Source organism: Arachis ipaensis, chromosome B3 (assembly GCF_059453495.1).
Source record: "Arachis ipaensis isolate K30076 ecotype BB chromosome B3, ASM5945349v1, whole genome shotgun sequence".
NCBI lineage: Eukaryota > Viridiplantae > Streptophyta > Magnoliopsida > Fabales > Fabaceae > Arachis > Arachis ipaensis.
The window spans coordinates 84,891,120-84,906,894 of NC_142438.1; the positions used below are offsets into that span (position 1 = coordinate 84,891,120).

General features: G+C 38.9%; 1 non-coding gene across 1 annotated transcript; it reads left to right on the forward strand.

The window, feature by feature from the left end:
- The first annotated feature begins 13,144 nt into the window (after positions 1–13,144).
- Positions 13,145–13,252, forward strand: LOC148571405 (small nucleolar RNA R71). The gene has a single exon (XR_015908224.1). It is a non-coding gene; the product is annotated as a small nucleolar RNA R71 (small nucleolar RNA).
- The last annotated feature ends 2,523 nt before the right edge of the window (positions 13,253–15,775 follow it).

The following is a 15,775-nucleotide window of genomic DNA, read 5'->3' on the forward strand; positions in this document are numbered from 1 at the left end:
CAAAATTAAAACTAATGCATGAGCATGTAACATCAAAAGTTGGAAAAATATGGAAAAATAGGTAAAGAAGATTTGCTTTACAAGTTATGTATGTTAGGTGAGATCTTAGACTAATCAAGGATGCTCAATTAGATCACTTAGCCTTATACATATACCCTTACCTTTACCTTGGCCCCATTACAACCTTAATTAAAGACCTCATGACTTTTGTATGCCTATATTCTATAATTGTTGATTGGTTAGATGAAGAACAAAGTTATAGAAAGTAAGGATAAAAAGAAGAATAGAGTGATTAACCCAATAAACACTGAGTGACCAGAGAGTAAACACAAAATCCAATGAGAGTTCAATAGCTCATTAACATATATCTATGCTTGAATTATTAATTGTCTTGCAAGTTTATAAAATATTTTTTTCCCATCTCAATTGTAAAAGTGCTTTATCATTATCTGAGGTCTGGCTATATATAAGATTCCTTGAGAAATGTGAATTAATTCAACTACATGTGAGCTTTATATACAAGTGAATAAAAATAATTAGAATTGCATGATGCATTTAGGTAGTTGTATTTAGAATAGATTGCATTGCATGAGATTCCACCACTTCAACCTTACCTTACTCTTTATCTTGGATTTAGCATGAGGACATGCTATTGTTTAAGTGTGGGGAGGTTGATAAACCCATATTTTATGATATATTCTGTGCCTAATTTGAGTGATTTATTCAATCCTTAACCCACTTATTTATATTAATTGCATGGTTTTACTTTCCCTTCCTTATTATGTGATGTATGTGAAAAACATGTTTCCTATGCTTTAAAAGTAATTATTTTAATTTCCCTTTATTACCATTCGATGCCGTGATTCATGTGTTGAGTAATTTCAGATCTTCTAAGGCAGAAATGACTTAAAGGATGGAAAGGAAACATACGAAATTGGAAGGAAAGCATAAAACGGAGTCTTTGAAGAAACAGGAAGCGACGCGATCGCATGGACGACGCGGCCGCATGCCAGCGCGAATTAACAGCGACGCGACCACATGCTTGACGCGATCGCACGCCTTAAGTGAAACGCATATGACGCAGACGCATGACTGACGTGACCGCGCGACAAGGAAAACTCCAATTGGCGCGACCGCGTGACTCACGCGGCCGCGTGACAGAGGCCACGCACCAGAAATTACAGAAAATGCTCCCAGCGATTTCTGAAGCTTTTTTTGGCCCAAATCCAGGTCCAGAAGGAACAGATCAAAGGTTATGAAGTGGGGGAATGCATCCATTCAGGGAGAGTCTCCAATTAGTTAGTATTCATGATTTAGATGCACTTTTGAGGGAGAGGCTCTCTCCTCTCTCTTTTAAGATTTAGATTTAGGATTTTATTCGCTTTCAGGATGATCTCTTTCTATCAGGTTCAACATTCCTTTTTATTTATCTTTTTAATTTAATTTATGAATTATTCTATGTTACAGATTACTCTTTTGAATTAATGTTATTTGAGGTATTTCAGTTTACAATTGTTTCCTTTATTTATATCACTGTTGCTTTCCATCTGAAGACATTTTTATTCTAGTAGATTTACTTTTCTCTTTTGGTCTTGGTTAAGAAATCAGTAACTCAGGAGTTATCAAACTCAAATATGATTGATAATTGTTATCTTTGCTAATTGAATTGAACTTCAATAATCCCAATCTTTCCTTAGGGATTAACTAGGATTTGAGAATCTAACTAATTAGTCACTTGACTTTTCTTTACTTTAAGTAAAGACTAACTAAGTGGAATTAAGATTCAATCTTCATCATCATTGATAAGGATAACTAGGATAGGACTTCTAATTTCTCATACCTTGCCAAAAGTTTATTTTACAGTTATTTATTTACTTTACAATCTTTTACCTATTTCAATTGCAATTTAAATTACTTGTTCCTCATCTTCACAACCCCAATTTACAATCTTCATAACCAATAATAAGAACATACTTCCCTGCAGTTCCTTGAGAAGACGACCTGAGGTTTAAATACTTCGGTTATCAATTTATTTAGGGGTTTATTACTTGTGACAACCAAAACGTTTGTAAGAAAGGTTGATTGCTTGGTTTAGTAACTATACTTGCAACGAGAGTTTACTATATCTTCTAAACCATCAATCTTCCAGTTCTTTCAGTCAAGTTAACTATACTAATGTGAACTCTAACGTAGGGAGAAAGGGGTACTCTAAATGTTATTGGGAAAGGTAAACCCCAATAACGTTTGCGAAGGGCCAAGAGGCAACGTTAGTGGTCACGTTAGTGCCACTAACGTTGAAGTTAACGTGGACCATTTTGGGTTAGGAACGTTAGTGAAAAAGGTGATTGTCACTAACGTTCTCGACCCCATATTTTCACTTAACGTTAACACCACTAACGCCCTAAGCTAAAGTCCATGCCTACTGCACACTTTCTCTGCAAGTGAAGCTGAGCCCACTAAAGATGATAACTGCTTCAACTCAAGATCCAAAGGCCCATATCCAAGACTTGAAGAGCCAACTAGAAGATTAGAAGAGTAGTATAAATAGGAGTAGTTTTGAACTAGAGAGCAGCTTTTGGATTGTGAGAACTACTCTCTGTATAATTTTACTTTCTCTGCAACTTCTAGTTTTACTTTCAGAATGCATTCTCCATCTTTGTTTTCCATTCCCAGAGCCATGAACAACTAAACCCCTTTCATTGGGTTAGGGAGCTCTGTTGTAATTTGATGGATCAATAATAGTTTTCATTATTCTTCTTCTTTCTTTTCTCTTGATTTTACTAGAAAGCTTTCAATCTTCATCGAATTGGGTAGTTGTCTTGGAAAAGAAGCTATTCATACTTGGATCTCTTCAGAACCTTGGAAGAAGAATGAAGAGATCATGCTAGAAATGCTTTCTTATGTTGGACCAAATTGGGGTTTGGATGGATATAGTGACATATAATCCTACCAACACTTTGAGTTGGAAATACATGTGGTATAATCAGTGACTATACTTCATCTCTTCTCATGAGCAATTGGACCAAGGAATTGACTATTGATCAAGATTTGAGAGATTGAATTACCAAGGAATTGGAATTCAATCACTTAAGATTGCCAAGGAGATCAATGAATGCATTGATTGAGGAAGAGATGAAAATGAACTTGATCCAGAGAATGCAACATCTCCTAAGCCCAATGAATCCCCATTTCTGATCTTACCCATTCTCTTTAATTTCTGTAATTTACTTTCATGCTAAATTCCCCATTCCCCATTTAAGATTCTGCAATTTACTTTCCATCATTTATATTCAGTTCTTTATTCCCATCATTTACATTTTCTGCTATTTACTTTCCGCCATTTAATTTCCTGCAACTCTCACATCAAACTCTGCTTAGCTCAACTAGAACATTCCTCTAATTAAAGTTGATTGACCAATCAATCCCTGTGGGATTCGACCTCACTCTATTGTGAATTTTTACTTGACGATAATTCGGTATACTTGCCGAGGGAAATTGTTGAGTGACAAGTTTCCGTGCATCAAGTTTATGGCGCCGTTGCCGGTGATTGATTTTGCATCAACAATGATTAAATTGGTGGATAACTAGATTGAGCATTTTTTTTCTCTTTTGTTTGATTTAATTTCATTCGAGTAATTTACTTTCAGTTTTAGTTATTTCCTTCCCTTTACCCTTTACCCGTTTGCGGTGTTATCTGCACATTTTTTACTATTTAGTTCACTGACCCACTAACTGTTTGATATATTGCATCACTCACACTAACAACATTTCTGCAGGGAATACTGTCTGCATCTATCTTTCTTGCTTGTGACTTGTGGGTTGTATGGCAGGTAGAAGAAGCAAGGCTTCAACTTCCTTTGATTCTGAACCTGAGAGGACCTTCCTTAGGTTGAGGAGGGAAGCAAGAGGAAAGAGAGTCGTTAGTGCTGAGGAAGAGGAGGAGTATTTTGAACCAAACATGGATGAGAATATGGAAAACCATCATGAAGAAGAAGCTCACAACCATGACAGAGAGGGCCTAGTACATCATGCTGGGCAAGAGAGAAGAGTTCTGGGATCTTACATCAATCCAAACCCAGGAAACTGTGGAAGTAGCATCCAAAAGCCAACCATACATGCCAACAACTTTGAACTAAAGCCACAGCTCATCACCCTTGTTCAAAACAACTGTTCATTTGGAGGAAGTGTTCAAGAAGATCCCAATCAACATCTAACCACCTTCCTGAGGATATGTGATACTGTGAAGTCTAATGGTGTTCATCCTGACACCTACAGACTGCTTCTATTCCCCTTCTCACTCAAGGATAAGGCATCTAAATGGCTGGAATCCTTCCCGAAGGAGAGTTTAACAACCTGGGAGGATGTGGTGAATAAGTTCTTGGCGAGATTCTATCCTCCTCAAAGAATCAATAGGTTGAAAGCTGATGTTCAAACTTTCAGCAACAGGATGGTGAGACTCTCTACGAAGCATGGGAGAGATTTAAAGACTTGACAAGAAGGTGCCCGCCAGATATATTCAATGAATGGGTACAGTTACACATTTTCTATGAAGGTCTTTCTTATGAATCAAAGAAGGCAGTAGACCACTCATCCGGGGGATCTCTGAACAAGAAGAAGACCATTGAAGAAGCCATAGACGTCATTGAGACTGTAGCTGAGAATGACTAATTCTATGCTTCTAAAAGAGGCAACACTAGAGGAGTGATGGAGCTGAACAACGTGGATGCACTGCTAGCTCAAAATAAGATGATCACCAAGCAGCTGGCTGACCTTACCAAGAAGATGGAGAGGAATCAAGTAGCAGTAATCACCATCTCAACAGCAGCTCAAGAAGGAGTGAATGAAGAAGTAGAGGGTGATCAGGAACAAGCCAACTACATTGGAAATCCACCTAGGTAGAACCATGACCCATACTCCAAAACCTATAATCCTGGTTGGAGGAACTACCCAAACTTTGGGTGGGAAAATCAACAAGACCAAGGCCAAGATGAGAGATGCCACAACCACAACAACAATGCAGCTCACCAACATTCCACACAGAGATCATATCAGCACCCACCTAACAACACACCTCAACATCCATACCAAAGCCAAAATGGCCCTTCTCATTCCTCCAATCTCAACTCACCATCATCAGAAGAAAGACTATCAAGGATTGAGACTCTACTTGAAGGCATATGTAAGGAAATCCAAGATAACAAAGTGTTCAAAGAGGAAGTGCGAGCCAATATCAAGAACCAGGGAGACACCATCAAGAGGCTAGAATTTCAAGTGGGATACCTCTCTGAGAAGATTCCCAAACCTACTGATAGCTTCCCAAGTGACACAGAGAAGAACCCGAGAGGTGAAGCAAAGAAGGTCAGATGGGAAGATTGCAAGATGGTCACTATAAGTGATAAGGGGAGTGAGGAAGAGCCGAACAAACCATTAGAACAACCTGGAGATACATCAGCAGAGAAACAGGAAGAGGATTACCAAGAAACCAAAATTTCACAGAAGGAGCTGCTGAGACTCTATGCACCTTTTCCCCAAAGACTCAAGGGTGGTGTAGAGAAGAGAATATACTCAAGGTTTCTTAACATGTTTGCATCTCTCCATGTAAACATACCATTCATCAAGGCCCTCCAACAAATGCCCTCATACATTAAGTATATGAAGGAGCTGCTGACCAGGAAAAGCTCACTCAAAGGAGGGCAAACAATAGTGATGAATAAGGAGTGCAGTGCTCTCATTCAACCAGAGATGCCTACAAAAAGGAAGGACCCATGGAGTTTTCACATCCCCTGTGCCATAGGAGAAACAATGTTTGATAAGGGATTCTGTTATCTGGGAGCAAGCATCAACTTAATGCCTTTATCCCTTATGAAGAAGCTGCAGATCAATGAGCTAATGCCCACAGATGTAGTCATCAGGCTGGCTGACAAAACTCAAAAACAAGCAGTAGGAGTGGTGGAAAACGTGTTAGTGAAGGTTGGGAACTACTTCCTTCCCACAGACTTTGTCATAGTAGAAATGGAAGAGAGTCACATTCACCCAATCATATTGGGAAGACCATTCCTAGCTACAGCCAGAGCGCTCATAGATATGGAGCGAGGAGAGCTAATATTGAGGATACATGACGAACAACTCGCATTCAATGTCTTCAAACCCTCACAAGAAGCAGATCAGAAAAGCAAGGAACCAAGGGGAGAGCACGACAAAGCACTGGTGGAAGAAACAAGCATTGAAGCACAAGCCGTACACCTGGGAACCCCTTTGGTTGATGAACAGGATAATCGGCAGTTGTCACAGCCTAAGGAAGATCAGGAGGAACCTAAACCACGAGAGTCATATGAGACCAGCAACAAAATTTCCTTGAAAGAAGAGGTCACAAAGAGCAGGGCAACATCAAAAAGAACAAAGAAGAAGGCACCAAGGAGGTGGAGAAACAAGAAGATCCCTGGTATGCGATATTGTTACTCAGGTTGTGAACTATTGTTCGAAATTGATTCGCTGGCGATGGCACCAAAAACGGATGCACAGAACCATGGTCTAAACATATCTTCACAACTTTGCATAACTAACCAGCAAGTGCACTGGGTCGTCCAAGTAATAAACCTTACGTGAGTAAGGGTCGATCCCACGGAGATTGTCGGCTTGAAGCAAGCTATGGTCACCTTGTAAATCTCAGTCAGGCGGATATAAAATAGTTATGGAGTTTTCGAAATTAATACTAAAATAAGGATAGAAATACTTTTGTAAATCATTGGTGAGAATTTCAGATAAGCGTATGGAGATGCATTCATTCCTCTGAACATCTGCTTTCCTGCTGTCTTCATCCAATCAGTCTTACTCCTTTCTATGGCTGGCTTTGTGTAAGGATGTCACCGGTGCCAATGGCTACTTTCAATCCTCTCGGGAAAATGGTCCAAATGCTCTGTCACAGCACGGCTAATCGTCTGGAGGCATCACCCTTGTCGTTGGTTGCATCCTATTCCTCTCTGTGAAAATGGTCCGATGCGCTGTCACTGCATGGTAAATCATCTTGGAGGTTCTCGATCATACTGGAATAGAATTTACTATCCTTTTGCGTCTGTCACTACGCCCAGCACTCGCGAGTTTGGAGTTCGTCACAGTCATTCAATCCCAGAGTCTTACTCGGAATACCACGGACAAGGTTTAGACTTTCCGGATTCTCATGAATGCCGCCATCAATCTAGCTTATACCACGAAGATTCTGATTAAGAGATCTAAGAGATACTCATTCAATCTAATGTAGAACAGAAGTGGTTGTTAGGCACGCGTTCATAGGGAATGATGATGATTGTCACATTCATCACATTCAGGCTGAAGTGCGAATGAATATCTTAGAAGCGAAATAAGATGAATTGAATAGAAAACAGTAGTACTTTGCATTAATCTTTGAGGAACAGCAGAGCTCCACACCTTAATCTATGGAGTGCAGAAACTCTACCGTGGAAAATACATAAGTAATGAAGGTCCAGGCATGGCCGAATGGCCAGCCCCCAAACGTGATCAATAGATCAAAAGATAATCCAAAGATGTCTAATACAATAGTAAACGGTCCTATTTATAATAAACTAGCTACTAGGGTTTACAGAAGTAAGTAATTGACGCATAAATCTACTTCCGGGACCCACTTGGTGTGTGCTTGGGCTGAGCTTGAAGTCTACACGTGGAGAGGTCATTCTTGGAGTTGAACGCCAGCTTTTGTGCCAGTTTGGGCGTTGAACTCCACTTTGCAACTTGTTTCTAGCGCTGGACGCCAGAATTGGGCAGAGAGCTGGTGTTGAACGCCAGTTTGCGTCATTTAAACGTGGGCAAAGTATGGACTATTATATATTTCTGGAAAGCCCTGGATGTCTACTTTCCAACTCAATTGAAAGCGCGCCATTTTGAGTTCTGAAGCTCCAGAAAATCCATTTTGAGTGCCGGAATGTCAGAATCCAACAGCATTAGCAGTCCTTCTTCAACCTCTGAATCTGATTTTTGCTCAAGTCCCTCAATTTCAGCCAGAAAATACCTGAAATCACAGAAAAACACACAAACTCATAGTAAAGTCCAGAAATATGAATTTAACATAAAAACTAATGAAAACATCCCTAAAAGTAACCAGATTCTACTAAAAACATACTAAAAACAATGCCAAAAAGCGTATAAATTATCCGCTCATCACAACACCAAACTTAAATTGTTGCTTATCCCCAAGCAACTGAAAATCAAATATGATAAAAATAAGAGAATATAATATAAATTCCAAACTATCAATGAAACATAGCTCTAATTAAATGAGCGGGACTTATAGCTTTTTGCCTCTTGAATAGTTTTGGCATCTCACTTTATCCATTGAAGTTCAGAATGATTGGCATCTATAGGAACTCAGAGTTCAGATAGTGTTATTGATTCTCCTAGTTCAGTATGATGATTCTTGAACACAACTATTTTATGAGTCTTGGCCGTGGCCCTAAGCACTTTGTTTTCCAGTATTACCACCGGATACATAAATGCCACAGACACATAATTGGGTGAACCTTTTCAGATTGTGACTCAGTTTTGCTAAAGTCCCCAATTAGAGCTGTCCAGGGTTCTTAAGCACACTCTTCTTTTGCTTTGGACCTTGACTTTAATCGCTCAGTCTCAAGTTTTCACTTGACACCTTCACGCCACAAGCACATGGTTAGGGACAGCTTAGTTTAGCCGCTTAGGCCAGGATTTTATTCCTTTAGGCCCTCCTATCCACTGATGCTCAAAGCCTTGGGATCATTTTTATTTGCCCTTGCCTTTTGGTTTTAAGGGTTATTGGCTTTTTGCTCTTGCCTCTTGGTTTTAAGAGCTTTTGGCTTTTTCTGCTTGCTTTTTTTTTCCTTCTTTTTTTTTCGCTTATTTTTTTTCTGCAAGCTTTGTTCTTTGCTGCTTTTTCTTGCTTCAAGAATCACTTTTATGATTTTTCAGATTATCAAATAACATGTCTCCTTGTCATCATTTTTTCAAGAGCCAACATATTTAACATTCTTAAACAACAACTTCAAAAGACATATGCACTGTTCAAGCATTCATTCAGAAAACAAGAAGCATTGTCACCACATCAATATAATTAAACTAAGTTCAAGGATAAATTCGAAACTCATGTACTTCTTGTTCTTTTGAATTAAAACATTTTTCATTTAAGAGAGGTGATAGATTCATAGGACATTCATAACTTTAAGACAAAGTTACTAACTACTAATGATCATGTAATGAAGACACAAACATAGATAAGCACTTAACATAGAGAAAACGAAAAACAGAGAAAGTAAAAACAAGTAATGAGTCCACCTTAGTGATGGTGGCGTTTCCTTCTTGAGGAACCAATGATGTCCTTGAGCTCTTCTATGTCTCTTCCTTGTCTTTGTTGCTCCTCCCTCATTGCTTTTTGATCTTCTCTTATTTCATGAAGGATGATGGAGTGCTCTTGATGTTCCACCCTTAGTTGTCCCATGTTGGAACTTAATTCTCCTAGGGAGGTGTTAATTTGCTCCCAATAGTTTTGTGGAGGAAAATGCACATGAGGCATCTTCAGGATCTCATGGTGATGAGCTTCCTGCGCCTCTTGAGCTCCATGAATGGGCTCTCTTACCTCCTCTATCTTTTTCTTAGTGATGGGCTTCTCTTCCTCAATGTGAATGTCTCCTTCTATGGAAGCTCCAGCTGAGTAACATAGATGGCAGATAAGATGAGGAAAAGCTAGCCTTGCCCTAGGAGAGGGCTTTTCGGCTATTTTGTAGAGTTCAAGGGAGATGACTTTATGAACCTCTGCTTCTTCTCCAATCATGATGCTATGGATCATGATGGCCCGATCCATAGTAACTTCAGATCGGTTGCTAGTGGGGATGATGGAGTGTTGGATGAACTCCAACCATCCTCTAGCCACAGGCTTGAGGCCCAATCTTCTTAGTTGAACCGGCTTGCCTTTGGAGTCAATCTTCCATTGAGCTCCTTCCACACATATGTCCATGAGGACTTGGTCCAACCTTTGATTAAAGTTGACCCTTCTAGTGTAGGGGCGTTCATCTCCTTGCATCATAGGCAAGTTAAACGCCAACCTCACATTTTCCGGACTAAAATCCAAGTATTTTCCCCCGAACCATTGTAACATAGTTCTTTGGATCCGGGTTCTTACTTTGATCATGGTTCTTGGTGATCCATGCATTGGCATAGAACTCTTGAACCATTAGGACGCCGACTTGTTGGATGGGATTTGTTAGAACTTCCCAACCTCTTCTTTGAATTTCATATCGGATCTCCGGATACTCATTTCTTTTGAGTTTGAAAGGGACCTCGGGGATCACCTTCTTCTTGGCCACAACATCATAGAAGTGGTCTTGATGAGCTTTGGAGATGAATCTTTCCATCTCCCATGACTCGGATGTGGAAGTTTTTGTCTTCCCTTTCCCTTTTCTAGAGGATTCTCCGGTCTTAGGTGCCATCAATGGTAATGGAAAAACAAAAAGCTTATGCTTTTACCACACCAAACTTAGAATATTGCTCGCCCTCGAGCAAGAAAATAAAGAATTAGATGAAGAAGAAGAAGAAAAGATGGAGAAGAGGAGGGATGTGTGTTTCGGCCAAGAAGAGAAGAAAGGGTTGTGTTGTGTGAAAATGAGGAAGAATGGAAGGCTTTATATAGGGAAGGGAGGGGGGTTAAGGTTCGGCCATATGGGTGGTTTGGGTGGGAAATTGATTTAAATTTTGAAGGTAGGTAGAGTTTATTGGGTAGGTTTATGGGGAAGAGTGCGTGAATGTGAGTGGTGTAGGGTTAATAGGGAAGAGAGATGGAGGTGATAGGTGAAGGGTTTTGGGGAAGAGTGTTTATTAGGAATAGAGGATGATTGAGAAGAGAGAAGAGAGTGAGTGGAGGTAGGTAGGGATCCTGTGGGGTCCACAGATCCTGAGATGATCCTGTGGGGTCCACAGATCCTGAGGTGTTCAAGGATTTACAACCTTGCACCAAATTAGGCATGTAAAATGCCCTTGCACACAACTCTGGGCGTTCAGCGCTAGGTTGGTGCCCATTTTGGGCGTTCAACGCCCATTTGTTGCCCATTTCTGGTGTTGAACGCCAGAACCATGCTTGTTCTGGGCATTCAGCGCCAGCTCTTCTCCAGGGTGCAATTCTGGCGTTCAGCGCCCAGATGTTGCCCATTTTGGGTGTTCAGCGCCCAGATACTGCCCATTTTGGGCGTTCAGCGCCAGAACCATGCTCTGTTCTGGCGATGAACGCCAGACAGGTGCTTCCTCCAGGGTGTGATTTTTCTTCCGCTGTTTTTGATTCTGTTTCTAAATTTTTCATTTATTTTGTGACTCCACATGATCATGAACCTAAGAAAACATGAAAAACAAAAATAAAATTAGATAAATAAACATTGGGTTGCCTCCCAACAAGCGCTTCTTTAATGTCAATAGCTTGACAGTGGGCTCTCATGGAGCCTCACAGATGTGCAGAGCTTTGTTGAGACCTCCCAATACCAAACTTATAGTTTAGATATGGGGGTTTGACACCAAACTTAGAGTTTGGTTGTGGCCTCCCAACACCAAACTTAGAGTTTGACTGTGGGGGCCTCTGCTTTGAGAGAAGCTTTTTCTGCTTCCTCTCCATGGATGCAGAGAGAGATCCTTGAGTTGTAAACACAATGTTGTCCTTATTTAATTGAAGGATCAATTCTCCTCTGTCCACATCAATCACAGCTCTTGCTGTGGCTAGGAAAGGTCTTCCTAGGATGATGGATTCATCCTCTTCCTTTCCAGTATCCAGGACTATGAAATCAGCGGGGATGTAAAGGCCTTCAACCTTTACTAACACGTCCTCTACTTGTCCATAAGCCTGTTTTCTTGAATTGTCTGCCATCTCTAATGAGATTTTAGCAGCTTGCACCCCATAGATTCCCAGTTTCTCTATTACAGAGAGGGGCATGAGGTTTATCCCTGAACCAAGGTCACACAGAGCCTTAAAGATCATGGTGCCTATGGTACAAGGTATTATGAACTTTCCAGGATACTGTCTCTTCTGTGGCAATGTCAGTTGATCCAGATCACTTAGTTCATTGGTGAACAAGGGAGGTTCATCTTCCCAAGTTTCAATACAAAATAATTTGGTATTTAGCTTCATGATTGCACCAAGGAACTTGGCAGCTTGCTCTTCAGTAACATCCTCATTCTCTTCAGAACAGGAATACTCATCAGAGCTCATGAATGGCATAAGGAGGTTCAATGGAATCTCTATGGTCTCTAGATGAGTCTCAGATTCCTTAGGTTCCTCAGAGGGAAGCTCCTTATTGATCACTGGACGTCCCAGGAGGTCTTCCTCCTTGGGATTCACGTCCTTCTCCTCTCTTGTGGGTTCGGCCATGGTAATTAATTCAATGGCCTTGCACTCTCCTTTTGGATTCTCTTCTGTATTGCTTGGGAGAGTACTAGGAGGGATTTCAGTGATCCTTTTACTCAGCTGGCCCACTTGTGCTTCCAAATTTCTAATGGAAGACCTTGTTTCATTCATGAAACTTACAGTGGCCTTAGATAGATCAGAGACAAAATTTGCTAAGCTAGATGGATTCTGCTCAGAGTTCTCTGTCTGTTGCTGAGTGGATGATGGAAAAGGCTTGCTATTGCTAAACCTGTTTCTTCCACCATTATTAAAGCCTTGTTGAGGCCTTTGATCCTTCCATGAGAGGTTTGGATGATTTCTCCATGATGGATTATAGGTGTTTCCATATGGTTCACCCATGTAATTTACCTCTGCTATTGCAGGGTTCTCAGGATCATAAGCTTCTTCCTCATAAGAAGCCTCTTGAGTACTGTTGGATGCAGCTTGCATTCTAGTCAGACTCTGAGAAATCATATTGACTTGCTGAGTCAAGATTTTATTCTGAGCTAGTATGGCATTCAGAGTATCAATTTCAAGAACTCCCTTCTTCATAGGCGTCCCATTACTCACAGGATTCCTCTCAGAAGTGTACATAAACTGGTTATTAACAACCATGTCAATGAGTTCTTGAGCTTCTGCAGGCGTTTTCTTTAGGTGAATGGATCCACCTGCAGAAGTATCCAATGACATCTTTGATAGCTCAGATAAACCATCATAGAATATATCCAGGATGGTCCATTCTGAAAGCATGTCAGAAGGACACTTTTTGGTCAGCTACTTGTATCTTTCCCAAGCTTCATAGAGGGATTCACCTTCTTTCTGTCTGAAGGTTTGAACATCAGCTCTAAGCTTGCTCAGCTTTTGAGGAGGAAAGAACTTGGCTAAGAAAGCCGTGACCAGCTTATCCCAAGAGTTCAGGCTGTCTTTGGGTTGAGAGTCCAACCATATTCTAGCTCTGTCTCTTACAGCAAAAGGGAAAAGCATGAGCCTGTAGACTTCAGGATCTACTCCATTAGTCTTAACAGTATCATAGATTTGCAAGAATTTAGTTAAGAACTGAAAAGGATCTTCAGATGGAAGTCCATGAAACTTGCAGTTCTGCTGCATCAGAGAAATTAGCTGAGGTTTCAGCTCAAAATTCTTTGCTCCAATGGTAGGAATGGAGATGCTTCTTCCATGTAAATTGGAATTAGGTGCAGTAAAGTCACCAAGCATTCTCATTGCATTATTGTTGTTGGGTTCGGCTGCCATCTCCTTTACTTGTTCGAAATTTTCAATAAGGTTGTCTTTGGATTGTTGTAATTTAGCTTCTCTTAATTTTCTCTTCAGAGTCCTTTCAGGTTCTGGATCAGCTTCAACAAGAATGCCTTTTTCTTTGTCCCTGCTCATAAGAAAGAGAAGAGAAAAAGAAAAGAAGAGGAATCCTCTATGTCACAGTAAAGAGGTTCCTTATTGTTAGTAGAAGAAGAAAAGGAACAGGGGTGAAGAAGAATGAAGAATCCAAACACAAAGGTGATGATAGGAGCAGAGATGTGAGATGAAGAGAAGTGTTAGTAGATGAACAAATAAATAGAAGGGGGTGAGAGGCGGAGAGAATTTTCGAAAATAATTTTTGAAAAAAAGTTATTGATTTTCGAAAATAGTTTTTGAAAAAGGTTAGTAGTTTTTTCGAAAATTCAAATAAAAAAATAAAATAATTAGTCTAATTAAAAAGAAATTTTGAAAAAGAGGGAAGATTTTTTTTCGAAAATTAGAGAGAGAGAGTTAGTTAGGTAGTTTTGAAAAAAGTAAGAAACAAACAAAAAGTTAGTTAGTTAGTTGAAACCAATTTTGAAAAGATAAGAAGTTAGGAAGTTAGAAAAGATATTTTGCAATCACTTTTTTGAAAAAGGTAAGATAAGAAGATATTTTTGAAAAGATATGATAGAAATTAGTTTTTAAAAAAGATTTGATTTTTAAAATCTCAATTAATGACTTGATTCACAAGAAATCACAAGATATGATTATATAACTTAAAGTTTGAATCTTTCTTAACAAGTAAGTAACAAACTTGAAATTTTGAATCAAAACATTAATTGATGATGTTATTTTCGAAAATTATGATATAAAGATAAGAAAAAGATTTTTGAAAAATATTTTTGAAATTTTCGAAAATAACTCAGAAAAATGAAAAAGATATGATTTTTGAAAAAGATGAGATTTTTAAATTGAAACTTTGATTTGACTCATAAAAACAACTAGATTTTAAAAATTTTTGAAAAGGTCAATCCAAATTTTCGAAATTTTAAGAGAAAAAGGGGAAGATATTTTTTTTTATTTTTGAATTTTGAATGATGAGAGAGAAAAACATGAAAATTATGCAATGCATGAAAATTTTAGATCAAAACATGTGATGCATGCATGAAAATTATGAATGTCAAGATGAACACCAAGAACACTATGAAGATCATGATGAACATCAAGAACATATTTTTGAAAAATTTTTAATGTAAAGAAAACATGCAAGACACCAAACTTAGAAATCTTTGATGCTTAGACTCTATGGATGCAAGAATGCATATGAAAAACATCATATAACACAAAACAAGAAAACATCAAGATCAAACAAGAAGACTTACCAAGAACAACTTGAAGATCATGAAGAACACTATGAATGCATGAATTTTCGAAAAATGCAAGATGAGTAACATGACACATGACTCAAACAAGAAACACAAAAATATTTTTTTGATTTTTATGATTTTCTAAATTTTTTTTTTTGGAATTTTTTCGAAAATTATTTTGAAAAAGGAAAATAAGGATTCAAAAATTTTTAATATGAATTCCAGGAATCTTATGCTCTTTAGTCTAAAGCTCCAATCAAAGGGTCAGGCATGGCTTAATAGCCAGCCAAGCTTTAGTAAAAATATGAGTGTAATTCATTCAATTTTTAAGCCAAAACCTCTGTCCCAAAGAATTTAGACATGGTTTTATAGCCAGCATGCTTCAACATGCTTCATGAAACTCTAGAATTCATTCTTAAAAATTCTGAAGAAAAATATATTTTTGAAAACGTTTTTATTTTAAATTTTTTTTTGAAAAATAAGGAGAAATTTTTTTGAAAGATTTTTTGAAAGATTTTTGAAAACTTTTTGAAAAGAAAACGAAAAGAAAGTTACCCAATCTGAGCAACAAGATGAACCGTCAGTTGTCCAGACTTGAACAATCCCCGGCAACGGCGCCAAAAACTTGGTATGCGATATTGTTACTCAGGTTGTGAATTATTGTTCGAAATTGATTCCCTAGCGATGGCCCCAAAAACGGATGCACAGAACCATGGTCTAAACATATCTTCACAACTTCGCATAACTAACCAGCAAGTGCACTGGGTCGTCC